At 40.7% G+C, this 16,931-nt stretch overlaps 1 protein-coding gene across 1 annotated transcript in view; it reads left to right on the forward strand.

The window, feature by feature from the left end:
* Positions 1–16,931, forward strand: part of ASB5 (ankyrin repeat and SOCS box containing 5) — a 93,254-nt gene that overhangs the window by 60,760 nt on the left and 15,563 nt on the right. The window lies entirely within an intron of this gene.

The following is a 16,931-nucleotide window of genomic DNA, read 5'->3' on the forward strand; positions in this document are numbered from 1 at the left end:
CAAAAATTAATTGACTATGATTCTGTTCTAGATCCCCTTAAAGCTTGAGTCTGAATAAAATTTAAGGTACAGATAATGGTAAAAAATAAATACAATATATAACTTTCAGAGAAGAGCAGGAAACAGAATTATAAAATTAATCAAATCAAAAGAACCAAAGAAAGAGAACAAAGCTACAGAAAAGGTGGAGAAAATACAAACTAATATAGGAAAAATAAATCTAAATCTATTAGTAATTTAAATAAGTATAAATTGAGTTCTCTAAAGATAATTTTCAGATTGAACTTTTTGAATGGCCCTTCTAAAACATAAGGATTCAGAAAAGTTGAAAGTAAAAGGATCGTGAGAGATGTGCCTCAGGAAATAAAAGTGCTGTCACTATATTAATGTGAGATAAGTAAGATTTTTAGGCAAAAAAAAAAAAAATTACTGGATGCCACTATATAATAACAGGTTGAATCTACTAAGAAGCTGTAACAAGTCTGTGTATTCACCCAGTAAAATGGCTTCAAAATAGAAAATTGAAATATTGGCATAACTACAAGGAGAAAGAGAAAAAATTTTAATAGAATTATCTTAGTAATTGATAGATTAAGGAGACAAACAGTGCTCACTATATAAACATATAGAAGAAATTTAGGAGGTAGCTCTTATTGGTAAATGGAACTCTAAATTCACATTCTTTTCATGTAGATTTTGAACATTTACAAAACTTGAGCATCCACAGGGCCATAAAGCATGTCTTAAGAAATTTCAGATGTCTGGTATTAGACAGACCAGAGGTTGGCAAACTTTTTCTGTAGAGGATCAGAAAGTAGATATTTTAGCTTCTGTGTGCCATGTAGTCTCAGTTCTGCAGTTATAGTCTCAAAGCAGACATAGATGATGTACAGTAGAATGGGTTTTGCTCTGTTCTGATAACACTTTATTTACCAAAACAGATGGTAGGCCAGATGTGACCCAGGAGCCATAGTTTGCTGACCTCTGATATAGAACACATCCACTCCTCTCAGTTAAATTAATGTAGAAATCATTAACAATGCAATGAGAAAAAATCTCATTATGTTTGGAAACAGAAAATATCTTTAACTCATAGATCAAGCAATCAAAATTATGAAAAGAGCAAAATCAACTTCCACGGACTGAAGGAAGAAAATAACAAAGCTGCAAGTAGAAATTAATGAAGTAACTTTTTATCAACAGATTATAAACAAAGCTAAAAGATAACCTGTTGAAAAACTAGTAAGTAGTATACCTCTGTCAGAACAGAGCTACAAATAAAAACAGATGGAATCAAAGAGAGCATAATAGCAGACGTTGCTGAAATTTTTATAATAAGTGGTTGTTATGTAACAACTTAATGCCAATAATTTTGACTATTTGGATGAAATAGACAATTTCCTAAAACATATAACTTATCAAAGCTGAGTTTTTTTAAGAAATAAAGAACCTAAGTAGTCTGAAAATCACTAATATAATCATTAGTTTTTAAACTTGCTCCGAAAAAATCTCCAAGAGTAGATGATTTTACCAGTGGCTTCTACCAAGCACCCTAGGTAGAAATATTTCTAAGAGGTGAACCATGACAGTAGAGAAAACAAGAGACTAGCCTCTCTCATCTCGTGGAGTCAGTGCCCTGTTACCTGTGGCGTCTTTGTACGGTGTCACCTTAGTTATCCTGAACTGCTTCCCGGAATCCCCTCTCCTCTGTTGTTCTGGGTTGGGAGCAACCAGAAGAAAAATACGTACAGAGTGAAGAGCCACCATCTTTACACTCTGAAGTCTGCTGTGGACACTGGGCACCATGGCTGCCGGCACAGGCCACTGTTCATCCAGCAACATCCAGACCCACAGCTGGTTCAGCTCCCTCCCGACTGCCTCTCAAGTGGTGAAGGGTACCAGCTTCTCCTCAGGTCACCTGCATCTTGGAAGTGGTGAGAGACAAACACCATCCAGGTTTTCTTCTGGTTCCAGTACATCCTTGCTCTCCCCTGCTTCACATTCGGCTCTCACTGCAGACCTCCAGCCAGGCAGTCTACAGTAAAGCCAAGCCCAACATACATGCAAAGACAACAGCCTTGCAGAGGCTTCTTAACCCACACCTGTGGAAGGGCTCATTGGTATAAGAAATCCCTCGTTCTATATATTATATTCAGAGAGATCGAAATTTAACTGATATATTTCCAAAACTTGAGAAGGTCAGTATAAGGAAAATCAGAGGCTAATCTCACTCAGGATTGTAGCTGCAAAAATCTTAAGTGAAATATCAGCAAACCAAAACAAGCACGAGAAATCATCTTTCTAAGAAATCTCTTATGGTAAGGTTTCCTGTTTTAAGTAACATCCTGGCCCATAAATTGAGCAGCAAGATAACATCCTATTAGGAGATACAACCTTGCTTTTGCAGAAGCACACAATCAAAGCTGCTAAAGTTACCTTGGAACTATTTTGAAGCAGATCCCAAACATATCACTTGATCAATAAAGAGAAGATGGGTTGAACAACAGCCAGAATGAATGTAAGCAGAGCAGGGAATGACTATTACAGTAGGTAACGTACAGTAGCTCAGGCGAGGCCTTGAACTACAGGGTGGCAGTGTTGGAAATGAATGTATACGGACATAACTAAGGGAATTTTGAGGGGGGGGGATTGGCATGATGAACTAACAGGTTGGTTTACACACAGTTCCACATCAACATCTGGGGTAAAAGCCCTGGGGTAATGGCAAAGTTATTAAGGCACTTCCAGTGTAAGACGTCATAGCGCGTTATTGCACATTTAAGAACTGCCATCAGTTCTTTGTCTGTTCAGGAAAAAACTTAGGTAAAATTCAACTTGATCTGGATTCAGTTCAACTTGGCAAACTTGGGGACTGTCCAGATCATCTTGGCTTCATCACCATTGGCAAAACCTTCCAGAACCAAGGGGCTGTTGATAAGGATATTTAAGAGACTTCCATCTTCCAGAATATTATTACCTCAAAATGTGTGGCTTTTTCCTCTTTTAAAAAATTTCCTCATTTCTAATATTTTTAGTGTTTCCTAAATTTTTGACTTTTACATGAAAATGGCTGGTCTGTTATATATCAATGAACGTTTCTTTCTCTGCAACCAGTAGACTCACCTGTGACATAGGATGGATGTATTTTTGAGCCTGCAACTTTTCTTCTGCAGTGTTTTCTGTTGCTTCATTTTCATGGGCTGTCTTTGTTTGGTTGTTTGTTTTGTTTTGTTTTGCTTATGAGGTAGCAAAGTCACATCTAGTATACCAGAAACTGTTTTATATACACCATAGTCACTAAACAACTAATGAACCATGAATATCTGTAGGGTTTACCAGTAACTGAAGTACTTGAGGGTTTTGAATTTGCTTTTCAATTTTGCCACTAGATAGAAAGACAAGATTTAATGAAGAAAGCATGAATGATGCATTTATATCTACATTATAAACTAGTAAGAATAATGCCATAAAAACTAACATTAGGGCTTCCCTGGTGGTGCAATGGTTGAGAGTCCACCTGCCAATGCAGGGGACACGGGTTCGTGCCCCGGTCCGGGAAGATCCCACATGCCGCGGAGCGGCTGGGCCCGTGAGCCATGGCCGCTGAGCCTGTGCGTCCGGAGCCTGTGCTCCGTAACGGGAGAGGCCACAGCAGTGAGAGGCCCGCGTACCGCAAAAAAAAGAAAAAAAACTAACATTAATAGGGGGCTCACTGGGTACCAGGCATTGTTCTGATTTATGTATTAATTCATTTAATTCTCAGAGAAATCCTGCAAGGTAGGCTTGTTATCCCATTTTCCATGTAAGGAAATTGAGGCACAAAGAAAGTAAGTAGCTTTCCCAAGGTAACAATTTTAGTATTTGGCTGAACTGGGAGACGAAGCAGCTTTGGCAGTTGGATTGCAGAGCTGAGGCTCCTAATTAAGACACTAATACTGGAACAAGTAGTGTTGCTGAAATCCAGCCTCTGTGCACCGGTGCCGGGTTAAATCTTGGAGACAGAGTTTGGGGTGAAGTGGAAAGAAACAGCTTTATTGCTTTGCCAGGGGAAGGGGGCCACAGCGGGCTACTGCCCTCAAGACTGTGTTTCCCCCCCGGAGCGGGTAGTGAGGAGTCTTACAGTGTTCAAGGAGCAGGGCGTGGTCAGCTCGTGGACATTCTTCTGATTGGTTGGTGGTGAGGTAATGGGGAATCAGCATCATCGGCCTTCTGGCTCCACCCGGCCTGCGGTCTACGACGTGCTGGTGGGCAGCATGCGGTTAACTTCTTCCATCTGGTGGGAGTTTCAGTATCTGCAAAACAGCTCAAAGGACATGGCTCAGAGTGTTATCTACAGCCCTTGAGGAAGAGCTAAACGTCCTTGACTTTGTTCAGTGGCTAAAGTATTATTATTTTCTCTTGCTTCATTGTTTTCCTTTCTGCATTTTCTCATTTCTCTGATTAGATTTATTCTTTGACTGAAGTTTTTCTACAGACAAAAGGCAGGTGGAGGACACCGGTGGAGGTCTGTTCTGGGACGACCTCGCAGGGTCCTGCTTGGTTACAGTAGCTCCGTTAGAAAGTGGCTCTCCTGACATCTAACAAATCAGATGTAGATAAATTGCTGATGTAAGTAAAACTGGTAAAAAAAAAAAAAAAGTCACATCAATGAGAGTTTAAAATCTTTTTTTCCTATGTATTGTGATAAAAAAATTAGGAATTTTTTAATGCAATATGTACTTTATTTTAAATATATGTTTAGCAGAGGTCTGAAAAATGTGTAGTCCTGCTTTCAAAAACAGGATCGCTCTCTTTGGTTAGATCTTCCTTGTTTATTTTTTCTTTTACAATAGTATCTTTCATTTTGCTGTTTTTCCAGTGATTCCATAGCTTACAGGCTAGCCAAGTGCTTTCAAAGATACCACGTTAAGAATAACAGCAACAGCAAAAAAAAATGGTTTTTCCTTACTCTTCCACAAAGATCTGGGCTTCACAGAAGTCTTCGTGATGGAAATATACCATCTGTGGTAACGTCGTGTCCTCTTTATTGAGAATCACTGTTTACCACTTACGATTTATTAAACGTCGGTGAAAGTTATACACGTAAATCAGATAATTTATGGATATCTCTAGCAGTTAAGGGGCACTGCTGCAACCTTGCTGTGGGAGTTTCTGAGTTTGGCATGACTTGAAGAGCCTTTGATTCCCAGACATACAAAGGCTGCTTAGGTAGTGATCGAGGTTCACGCAATTCTCAGATGCCTCTGTAGAGTTTAAGTTTCAAGTGGGCAGTGACCACCTTTTCATTTTGTGTCCCCAGGAAGTAGCACCTGGTAGGCACCTAATAAATATTGAATGAATGGGTGAATGAACAAATGAATGAATGACATCTCACTACCTTTATTCATTCATTGCACAACTAGGAATTAATATACTTAGTAGTTAGAGTTTATGCTAGTCTCTCATGGCTTAAGCATTCAGGTATTTTGAATTAAAATTGTATTTTATTACTTTCTTTCTACATACAGGGATTATTGTGTCTCTTAAAAAATTGTTTGCGTCATTTGGTATAGTTTGAAATATTCCAAACTCAAGGGCATGTTTTATAACATTATACAAGATGTTTTAAACATTTTGAGATTTTAGCTCTCAAAATTAACAAATATTTGAGTTTGGTAGAAATCACCTGTAAGAACAGATAAAGGAGAATGACTCCTCATAATTTAGTTTCCTGGACAATGGAGACAGGTATATTTTCCTCAATAGAAGCTCCTTACCATCTTGTTTCAGGATCTACCATGAAAACGTGTTTTGTGTGGACATATATATTATTATTTCAAACTATATTGAACCGGAATTTTTTATTATGCTTATAGTTTTTTTCATCATACCCCCCCAACGTTGGTAACATTGGAAAGACCTTCTTATATGACATTTATTCTCAAAGGCTTGTGCACACAAGCTAATAAAAAGCCTTCATCACATGGTTTAGGCACCACCATTACATGTGTGGTTTTGTAATGATACCAACCGTATTTTCGTTAATTGGGATTTTTCAGGCCTCTTTGGCCTCTCCTAACCACTCAGTTCCAACTAAGACAGGAGCTGTCATGGACCACAAGATGTCGCTATAGGTTTCCCAGCAGCCTTTATACAAGAGGTAGATAACCTTTGAAACAAGGGTTAACTGTTAGGTAACAATCCCTCTATTTTTCCCAAGAGACTTTGGTCAGGTTTGCCCTCAGACCCCACCTGCCCTCGGTTCCCATCACTAGGCCAATAGATGTAGGTACTCATGTTTAGACAAAACAATAAAAAGTAAAATGAAGCAAGAACAGGGCTCAGAGATGATGCTTAAGAGTTATACGTACACGTGGCTTTGTAATGAAGCGCACAGCAAGGCAGCCACCAAGAACTGAATAATGGCCTTTTCCAGATGGGAATTTGCAAGGGTGGAAATTTGGCACTTACAGGTAAAGGGGCTCTACCTTATCTTCGTGATGATTTAAGATGATGATTGTATCTTGTACTTAGTGTGCCCTTGGTAACAGAGAAAACAAGCAATGTTTTTTGGGGGGGACTCTTATGTTTTTTAAACAGACATTTAGAAAAGGGAGAGATCACTGATTTTTGCCTCAAGATAAAGGAGTTAATGGTTATATCAATTTAGGTATCATTATAGAAAACAGTTTATGAATTGAGTGGCTCTTTAGAAAATAAAAACTACTGACCTGTAGATGCTGATGTATTGGAAGTACTGTTTTTGTGGGATTATGATATATAGTAGTTATGATTGCAAAGAGTCTGCATTTTTTTTTAACTGGGATATAGCTGTTTTACAATGTGTGTAAGTTTCTACTGTACAGCGAAGTGGAGTTCCCTGTGCTTTACAGCAGGTTCTCATTAGTTACCTATTTTATACATATTAGTGTATATATGTTAGTCCCAATCTCCCAATTCATCCCACCCTGCACCTCGCCCCTTGGTGTCCGTATGTTTGTTCTCTACATCTGTGTCTCTATTTCTGCCTTGAGTCTGCATCTTTTAGAGATCTGTACTGAAATATTTATGGGTGGAACAATATGATGAGGTTTGCTTCAAAATAATCATAGGAATAGGGGTGGGGAGAGATGTGGGTAGGCTGTATATGAAACAAGACTCAGCATCAGTTGGTAACTGTTAAACTGGGTGGTGGATGGCATATATGTCAGAAATATTCCACAGTCATAATGGGGGAAAGTGCCAACCCAGATCCAAGCAAGCGTCTGTTCATCTTGATCTTCTTTTTCTGACAGTGGAGGAACTCCATGATCAAGTCCCCCAGCTCAGGCACACACCCTCAAAAACCTTCACCTATGGGTTAGTCACTCATTAGTTTACCTAAATACCACCTTTCTGGAGCAATGAGCTCCTGAACTTTGTTACTGTGTAAACTAAAAATAAATAAATAAAAAGAGTTTACTTTTTTTAAAATCTAATTTAATTTTTTTATACAGCAGGTTCTTATTAGTTATCTATTTTATACATATTAGTGTATATATGTCAATCCCAACCTCCCAATACATCCCACCTCCCCCCCACCAAGTTTTCCCACCTTGGTGTGCATACATTTGTTCTCTACATCGGTGTCTCTATTTCTGCCCTGCAGACTGGTTCTTCTCTACCATTTTTCTGGATTCCACATATATGCGTTAATATACGATATTTGTTTTTCTTTTTCTGACTTACTTCACTCTGTATGACAGTCTCTAGGTCCATCCACGTCTCTACAAATGATCCAATTTTGTTCCTTTTTATGGCTGAGTAATATTCCATTGTATATACGTACCACATCTTCTTTATCCATCCCTCTGTTGATGGGCATTTAGGTTGCTTCCATGACCTGGCTATTGTAAATAGTGCTGCAGTGAACATTGGGGTGCATGTGTCTTTTTGAATTATGGTTTTCTTTGGGTGTATGCCCGGTAGCGGGATTGCTGGGTCATATGGTAGTTCTATATTTAGTTTTTTAAGGAACCTCCATACTGTTCTCCATAGTGGCTGTATCAATTTACATTCCCACCAACAGTGCAAGAGGGTTCCCTTTTCTCCACACCCTCTCCAGCATTTGTTGTTTGTAGATTTTCTGATGATGCCCATTCTGACCGGTGTGAGGTGATACCTCATTGTAGTTTTGATTTGCATTTCTCTAATAATTAGTGATGTTGAGCATCTTTTCATGCGCCTCTTGGCCATCTGTATGTCTTCTTTGGAAAAATGTCTATTTAAGAGTTTACATTTGTGTCCCAAATTTAGCTTTTAAAACTGTCAGAACATGATCTAACTTCCTAGTATTTCAGAATGTCTTAAAAAGTTTATTCAGGGCTTCCCTGGTGGCGCAGTGGTTGAGAGTCCGCCTGCCGATGCAGGGGATACGGGTTCATGCCCCGGTCTGGGAAGATCCCACATGCTGCGGAGCGGCTGGGCCCGTGAGCCATGGCCGCTGAGCCTGCGCGTCCAGAGCCTGTGCTCTGCAACGGGAGTGGCCACAACAGTGAGAGGCCCGCGTACTGCAAAAAAAAAAAAAAAAAAAAAAAAAAAGTTTATTCACACCTGTGACTTGTATGATTATGTAGATTTCAATCATATTCCCTCTTAGATGTCAACTTTCCATTTTGAGGTATCTAAAAGTAATAAGGGGGCTTCCCTGGTGGCGCAGTGGTTGAGAGTCTGCCTGCCGATGCAGGGGACACGGGTTCGTGCCCCGGTCCGGGAAGATCCCACATGCCGCGGAGCGGCTAGGCCTGTGAGCCATGGCCACTGAGCCTGCGCGTCCGGAGCCTGTGCTCCGCAACCGGAGAGGCCACAGCAGTGAGAGGCCCGCGTACCGCAAAAAAATAAATAAATAAAAGTCATACGGTTTCTCTCCTGTAGAGGTGCTCTGTGTCTCCGATGATTTCCAGTGTCCTTCTTTGAAGCTTTTACAACCTTAGTATCACTTTATCACTGAGGATTGGCAACCAGACTAAACATAGGTCCCCGTGTTTTCAGATACGCTAACGTTGTTAAAGTGGGAATAGAATGGCTCCTGGGAATAGAATTACCCTGTTTCATTTCCCATGTCCTTCTTACAAGGGTTCAAACTTCATTTTAGCCTTTGTGGGCAGTAATAGCATGCCATCTCCAATCTGTAATCTATCTCAGATACTTTTTCTGAGACATGTTCAGAGTTCATTATCTTCTATGAAATAATTTTTCTTATTTTCCTTATTGTTTTATCAATACCGCTTTCTTTAAAACTTCTGCCTACTCACAGAGCCTGATGATATCCCACAGTTGATCTAATCCACTTTTTTATTTACACTAGGCAAGATGCTAGATGCTTCTATATGTCTGGAGATTTCACCATGAGTTCTTATTTATACAATCACAGATACCCGGCATTTAAATGATTCTGTGCCAAACATATTCACTTCACTGTGCATATTTTACTGAAATCATACAGCTGTGCATAATCGATGCAATCTTTCGTCCCTTATTTTCTGCAGTAAATAAACTGAAACATTTTCTTTCAATTCCATAGAGTCACTTTAGAAAACTACTTATACTTTTGATGTATTTAAAATTTTTGGAAGAAGTAACTGTGATCTCCTTGATCCACCTGATTATTTATGTGAATTACTATATGTGTTCTGCAGGCCACACACACCTCAGTTAACTAAGTATGTGGTTATGGTCAAATGCAATGGCTTCTTTTCCCCCCGCTGCACTGGAAATCTGCTTATTACCCCCCATGGACTATAGAAGGCCTTCTTAAAGTATTCTTGGGAATTCCATATGCAAATTAGATTTTAAACTAATAAGTTTTTGACTAATAGGTTTTGTAAGAGGTGCAGTGGTGGACCTGTTGAATAACAGGTGTATGTACTCAGAGTACACAACATAGTGTAGGAGACAGACATAGTAAGAGGCCATTAGAAGACCAGAGGTCCAAGATTGTTAAGACCAAAAATGTCCCAATTCTTATAAGAAAGCATCCCATGTTTATTTTACAATAACAAAAGAAAAGTGCAAAGCCAAAAAGTCAAAAGTTTAAAATTGAAGTTTCTTTTAGAAACAAAAATTAGTATTTACTTTCACTGTGTGGCTTGTGTAGGTCCTTGCACTCCCCTTATGGGTACCAGTGAGGGCAGAGAGCCAGTGGTTCATGACAATTGGCTCCTGTAAATATGCTGGACTCCATAAGCCCCTTCCTGGACTACCTTTAAGGTTTTCTCACCTCCTAGGAATGTTTCCCCCGTACAAATAGCCTCGGCTAAGCTGACCCCAAGTTCCAGTTTTACTGGGAGTGTCTGGCCTCCTTTGTGGTGATATAATATGCCCAAAGCTCACATACCACCCTGGCCTTTTATGTTAGTCCTAGACTCTGAATCAAAGAATGCTAGAGCCAGAAAACAACCATCTTCTCCAAGCTCCTCATTTTATAGAAAAGGAAACTGAGTTATCATTGTGCTATTTGCCCCAGGTCACATAGTTCCGAGGATTAGAAATCAATCCAAGATAAGGAAAAGATATTCCTGGTATTCATTCGTGATAACTTTGAAGTCAATATTGGCAATGAAATGCAACAGCAGATATGAACAGGGGAAAATTATCTTACTCATGAGATGTTTTCTTCTCTTACCCAGCTTGTTATAAGAAGGCAGTACCCCCAATAATTTTTTTTCTGTGTATACCAACAGAAGGTAGACCCTGGTAATAGTGATTGAAAAATGTAGATAATAGAATCTGTGACCATTTTTCATCTAGACCAACCTCAGTAGGTTGATACCATGTAACAGGATCACCAGCTCAGTTAATCCTTGGTGCCCTGTCATGGTTCAGCCACTGCTCTTGACTCAGTCATGGACCACGTTCCTTGTTCAGTTTTACGCGCCAGCAAAAAATACCAGGCACGTGTTTGGTTTTTCCTCTCTTGTCTCCAGCTACCCTTTCCTCTGCCTTTTAGGGTGAAAAATCTCAGCTGTACTTAAATTGACTGCTGACGTCTTTTGGTCTAGAAATGACCTCCAGAAAAAATCACAATAGAGAGCTATGCCTATATAAATAGGAAGACTGTGATTTTGTATGGAAGCCAATTCTAAACTTAGATGAAAACATGAGCTAGCTACCAGCTGACCCTAAGGCACACACACTATTTATTTCTGAGGATGGAGGAGACAGACTCTCTGGTCACCGGCCACGATTGAGCTTTCTGGCTGCAACGTTGTTTATTGCTATCATCGACAGGCGATCCTACATTGGATTGATTTGTATCAATAGATATTTCAAATAGGCTCTCATGTTTTAAAGACAGGGCTCAGTTTCTATTCTGTTTCCCACTAGGAAAGGCAATTTAACACATTTTTACTTTCTGTGTCACTCAGATAGTTAAATACTCAGCTGGCAGCAGCCGAGTTTCCACTTTAAAAATAGAAAAGCTACTGCCTTTCTGACCCAGTCCCACCCCTACCAGCCCTGCCCCCACCGTGTTCCTGAATAGGGTTCAATGTGGAGGCCATCCTCCAGTCAGCACGCAGGAATGTCTGTGAAAGCCCAAAGGGAAGGGAAAAAGTAGTTAGAAATCCAGCCGCTGACCTTTTTGTTCTGGCTGGAGCCCTTGCACTGTGACATCTGGTTGTCTGGGCAGAAACGTCGTCCCCACTATGCCCACAGACAGTGCTGTTGAAGGGAACTGCATTAAGCAGACCCTCCCGAAAAGAAGGCTAGCGAGCGTAGAAGGATGCTCTTCTAAGCGAAAAGCTAGCTGGGGTATTCTGACCAGTCAAGGTTAGTAGAGCAGCCATTGCAAGTCTGTTGGTGTCCTGAAATAAACGATATTGACCTGTTTTTGCAAATACTAACTTGAAGCTGTGGATGCTTTCCAGAATGCGGACTCTGACATGTAAACGTATGGCATGGCAAAGGGCTGCACTGTATCTTCACCTTTTAGCGTGTGGAAAATGCACCTGTGGAATCTTCCTTATGACTGTGCAGTAAACACTCTGGGTTGTTTACCTTTCCGGTTCAGCAGGTGTTTCTAAGTTGATGTGGGAACAAGGAAAGCTGCTATTAAGCAGGAAAAGACTGTTGCCAAGCAACTAAATCTGGAAATTTCGAATCATTTAAATCGAACTATAAAGTAGGAGGGTGATGTAGGCAAAAAAATGAATAGAACCACTTCCCTAAAGCGCCCTGGTGCCAAGCTTTTAATTTTAGTACTAGAAAAATAGGAAAGCTATCAGGGAGAATAAGCACAGTACCAAAACGCAGCTGTGTAAGGAGATTCTTTTTTGAAAGAATAAGTGTCAACTTTTGTAGAACAATCAACATGGTCGATGATGGACTTAAAGGTTGGAAATACAGGTTTAGACATAAAAGTGACCCCCTACTCCCCACAGTGTAAGAGCTGTATTTACTATATAATGGTTGGGGCCTGATGAATATTATTTAGAAATTGTTATAAATTTAGAAAACATGCAAAACAAATTTTTAAGTAGGATAAAACACTGTCATTCCTTTAAAAGACCGAGAAAGCAACCTGATTCTTCCCCCTCACCCCTGACCCCAAAGTACGTTTCCTTTTCATTTCTCTTTAACATTAAGATTGTCAGTAAAGATTAAGAACAAATTAGCATAGATAAAAAGCAGGTGACTACAAAGACAAGTTAAAGGTTCAACAAGTGTTTATTGAGTACTTACTATGTTCTGGGCACTGTGCCGGCTGCAGGGAAGCAGTAATAAATAGTCTCATCATTCTCAGACTCCTTAAAGATCCAGGAGGAATGCAGGCAATTATCGTACAACAAAGATTATTCTGCCATTTCCTACATGAAGAGTCAGTTATCTAAATATGTGCTTGACCAGAGTTATGAGCAACAGAGTTGGATACGGTGGTAAAAAATTTTAAACTAAGTAAACTCATTCACCTGGATGAGCCTCACACGCCTTCACTGAAGATAGACTCCAGAAAAAGTTGAAAATAAGCTTTAAAATTATGTTAAAAATCTAGTTTTGTGTAAAGGAGATGTAGTTTTACACAATCCTCTTTGACACAGCTTAAATATATTGAAAATAGAACAAATAAAGAAATGGTCCATGGTTCAATTTAAAAAAAAGCAAAATGTCTTGGCAAACATTCATTAGATTTAATTCAAATTTTTCCAGCCTGTTAATGAGAATGTAAATAGGTCCAGTCTTGCTGGGGGTAATTTGATGACATGTATAGAAATTTTAAGAATTTACCCTAAGAAGATAATTAGACACATTCACAAAGATAAGAAATCATGTTGATTCCTCCAAACTAAAAGCCACCTAAACATCATTTAGTAGGGGATTAACTAAGTAAATAATAGTGTACCTATACAATGACATACAATTCTACAGTATTTTAAATGACTAATTTATATCATTTAAAATATTATAAAATTATATTTTGTGCAGTGGAACAATGACCATGTGATATCTATAAATGAAAACAAAGGGTTAAAAGCAATATGACTAGTATGGTTGCATCTTGATTAAAAATTGTATATTTAGAAAAATAGTTGGGAAGGATGTACAACAAATGTTTGTAATGGTTATATTTGGAAAATGGCATTATGATTTTTTGTGTGTTTTACAATGTATTTATTGTCCTATTTAACGTACCACTTTTATAATTAGATAAGAATACAGCTATTGTTGCTGTATTGCTATATTGTTGCTACTACTTCAAAAATTATTATTACATTATTATTATTATATGAAAATGTAGAAAACAGAATTCCACAGTTCTTTTCACTTTCAGGAGGTAACTCTTCGCTTGTTGACTTAGTTAGTTAGTTATAATATTTCTTATGGGCCCATTATGGATTAACAGCCCACACAGTACACTATGAGTTCTGGGGTTGAAGAAAAACTGTTGTATCATAAAATTTCATTGAACATTCCAAAGAACCAAGTGTGTTTCCTGCTTTGTCAGTTACTGATTATAACTTGAGGCAAATCATTTAATCTCTGTCTTAGTCTGCCCAGGCTGCCATAACAAAATACCATAGACTGGGTGGCTTAAAGAACAGAAATTTATTTTCTCACAGTCTAGGGGCTGGAAAGTCCAAGCTCAAGATGCCAGCGTGGTCCGACTTTGGTGAGCGCTCTTTTCCTGGCTTTAGAAAGCCGCCTTCTCACTGTGTGCTCATATGGCTTTTCCTTGGTGCCTGATCATGGAAGAGAGACAGAGACAGAGACAGAGAGATCTTTCTTTTTTATAAGGCCACCAACCCTATCAGATTAGGGCCCCATCCTCATGACCTGATTTAACCCAATTACCTCCTACAGCACTATCTCCAAACACACGTTGAATGTGAAGGCTTCAACACAGAAATCTGGGGCACACAATTCAGTCCTGTCTTGATCCACTCAGGCTGTCATAACAAAATGCCACAGATAGGGTAGTTCATCAACAACAGAAATTTATCAACACAGAAATCTGGGGCACACAATTCAGTCCTGTCTTGATCCACTCAGGCTGTCATAACAAAATGCCACAGATAGGGTAGTTCATCAACAACAGAAATTTATTCCTGTCCCTTCTGGAGCCTGGAAGTCCCAGACCGAATGCCTGCATGGTCATGTTCTCATGAAGACCCTCTTCCTGGCCCACGGCTGGCACCTTCTCACATGGTGAGGGGGCTAAGGACCTCTCTGGAGCCCCTTCTGTAAGGCACTGATCCCATACGTGAGGGCTCCACCCTCGTGGCTTAAACAACTCCCAAAGTCTCCATCTCATAACACCATCACGTTGGGCATTAGGGTTTCAACGTGGTAGCTTTGGGGTGACACATTCAGTCCATAGCACTTTGAATCTCCATACAATGAACATAAGAATTTTATTAAGTTTTAGCAAGTTTTATTAAGGGCATGCTTTGTGTCAAACGCTTCTCACATGGGGCCCATTAACCCTTACAACAACTAGAAAATGTACATATTATCGCCCCCATTTTACAGATGAGCAAACTGAAATTTAAAGAAATTTACCGAGTGGCATTAGCAAATATGTGATAGTCAGAGGTCCAGTCTAGACATTCCTTCCTGCACAGCCCATGCTTCAACCCCACTACACAGCTCCCCATGGCCTCTCAGACAGGGTTCTTGTGAGGATCAATGTGATTATGTCGGAGAAGGCGGAAAAAGCCCGAAGTAGAACAGCGGTGAGTGAGACTCTGATTTAAGAAAATCCGAGTTTGCAGACTCTGTACTAGCCGTGCTGGAAGGAGCCGAGGATTACGGGAGGAGAATGGGGCACTCTTGTTGGGGCTATCCGCGGGATTTGGGCAGGAGGAAGCTTTTGAGCTGGGTTTTGCAAGATGGGCAGGATGGAGCTTAGGGAGAAGCCCATTCTAGTCTGGGGAGAAAGAACCTGACTCCAGGAACTGACATGGTCAAAAATGGCAGCCTTCTGTAGCTTCCGGATTAAATCTGGCCTCAAACTCCATCCCCCAAGCTTCCTGGTGATGCCGTCTTTGCAGTCACATCTCCTGCCATCCTCTCCCGTAGACCTGGCGCAGAGGCTGGAGCTGAATCCAGCCCCATGAGGGAGGCGCAGCCGGCCTTCAGCCCACGCACGCTTCCCCCCATGAACCCATTGTTCAAGCCCCTTGTATCCCTTGAAAAAGGTCCAGCAAATCAACTGCCTCCATGCCAGACTAAAGCGTGTAACTCTGTCCTGAAGGTGGGGACACAGGAGCTTAGGGCCCATCTGGTTCCTGTGTCTCATCAGCGCTCGGGCGCAGCCAGGGTGTGGACCTGGGCCAGCACGGTACACTCTCTTTCTTGCTCTCTGCCTCTCCCGCTGTCTATTCCTTTCCCTCCTCGTCCCTCACAAGCCCCTCCCCCCCTCTTTATTCTTCTTCCTCTTTTTTTCTCTCTCCTTCTCACCCTAAGCTACCTCCCCCCTCCCACCCACCCAGCCAGGAGCCTAACTCTTCACTTAAGAGAAACTGTCTTCAAGCCACTTCTCCTGTTTGGACTTAATCAGCCCCTGAAAGCAGGGCAGGAAAAACAAGAACCAAAGCACAGATACACCTCAACAAGTTGTTCTGCGATATGAAAACGAGAACTGAGTTGGGGGGAAGATGATAGAAAAAGGAAGGAAAAGAAATTGTTTGAGGGAACATGCACAACCGCCCAGTTTAGCTTAAATGAGGGTATGTGAAGGTCAGTGGTAGAACATAAAACCAAGGGGAAGATGTAATCCATATTGTAGGTAACCTTTAATTCCAGGATCAGAATGTTAGACCGTATTCAGTGGGGGACAGGGGGCAGTAACGTTTTCGAGCCTGAGAACGACAAGATTCCGGAGGGGTTTTCAGGGCAGCCACGTGCTGCTGTGAAGACGGAGCATGTGTGCCCAGAGCAGGGGGGCTTCGCTGCCCCAGGAGAGGGGCGCCTTTTTCAATTTCTCAAAAGGCACTCTATGGGCTAGCTAGCCAGAACTCTAGGTGCTTTGGGAAGTTTAATTCTGTGGCAGCATTCAGGCAAGATTGGTGAGATAGAGACTGCTGTCAGGAAAACCATCTGGGAGGGTAGAGTCCAAACTGAATTCAGGAGAACGCAGACCATACTGCACTCATCTCTGTGTATCTCCAGCATCCAGAAGGGTCAAAATTGCCTGGTAGATAGATCACCATTTAATGAATGAATAAACGGTGGATGAATGTGAGGCACAAGATTATTGCTTAAGGAAGTACTCTCGGGGCCCATTGATGGGGACAGCGAGAGGCCTGGCACAGTTTAAGAACCAATGAATTTAGGAGTCAGAGCACCCCAGCCCTAAAGAGCCTCTACAACTCACGTGACTTTGCACATTCATCCATCAGTAGATGTCATTAACGTGGTAGGTGCTGGGGATACAGCAGTGAGGACACTGCAGCAAGTCCCGGTTTCTACGATCT

Source organism: Mesoplodon densirostris, chromosome 20 (assembly GCF_025265405.1).
Source record: "Mesoplodon densirostris isolate mMesDen1 chromosome 20, mMesDen1 primary haplotype, whole genome shotgun sequence".
Lineage (NCBI taxonomy): Eukaryota > Metazoa > Chordata > Mammalia > Artiodactyla > Ziphiidae > Mesoplodon > Mesoplodon densirostris.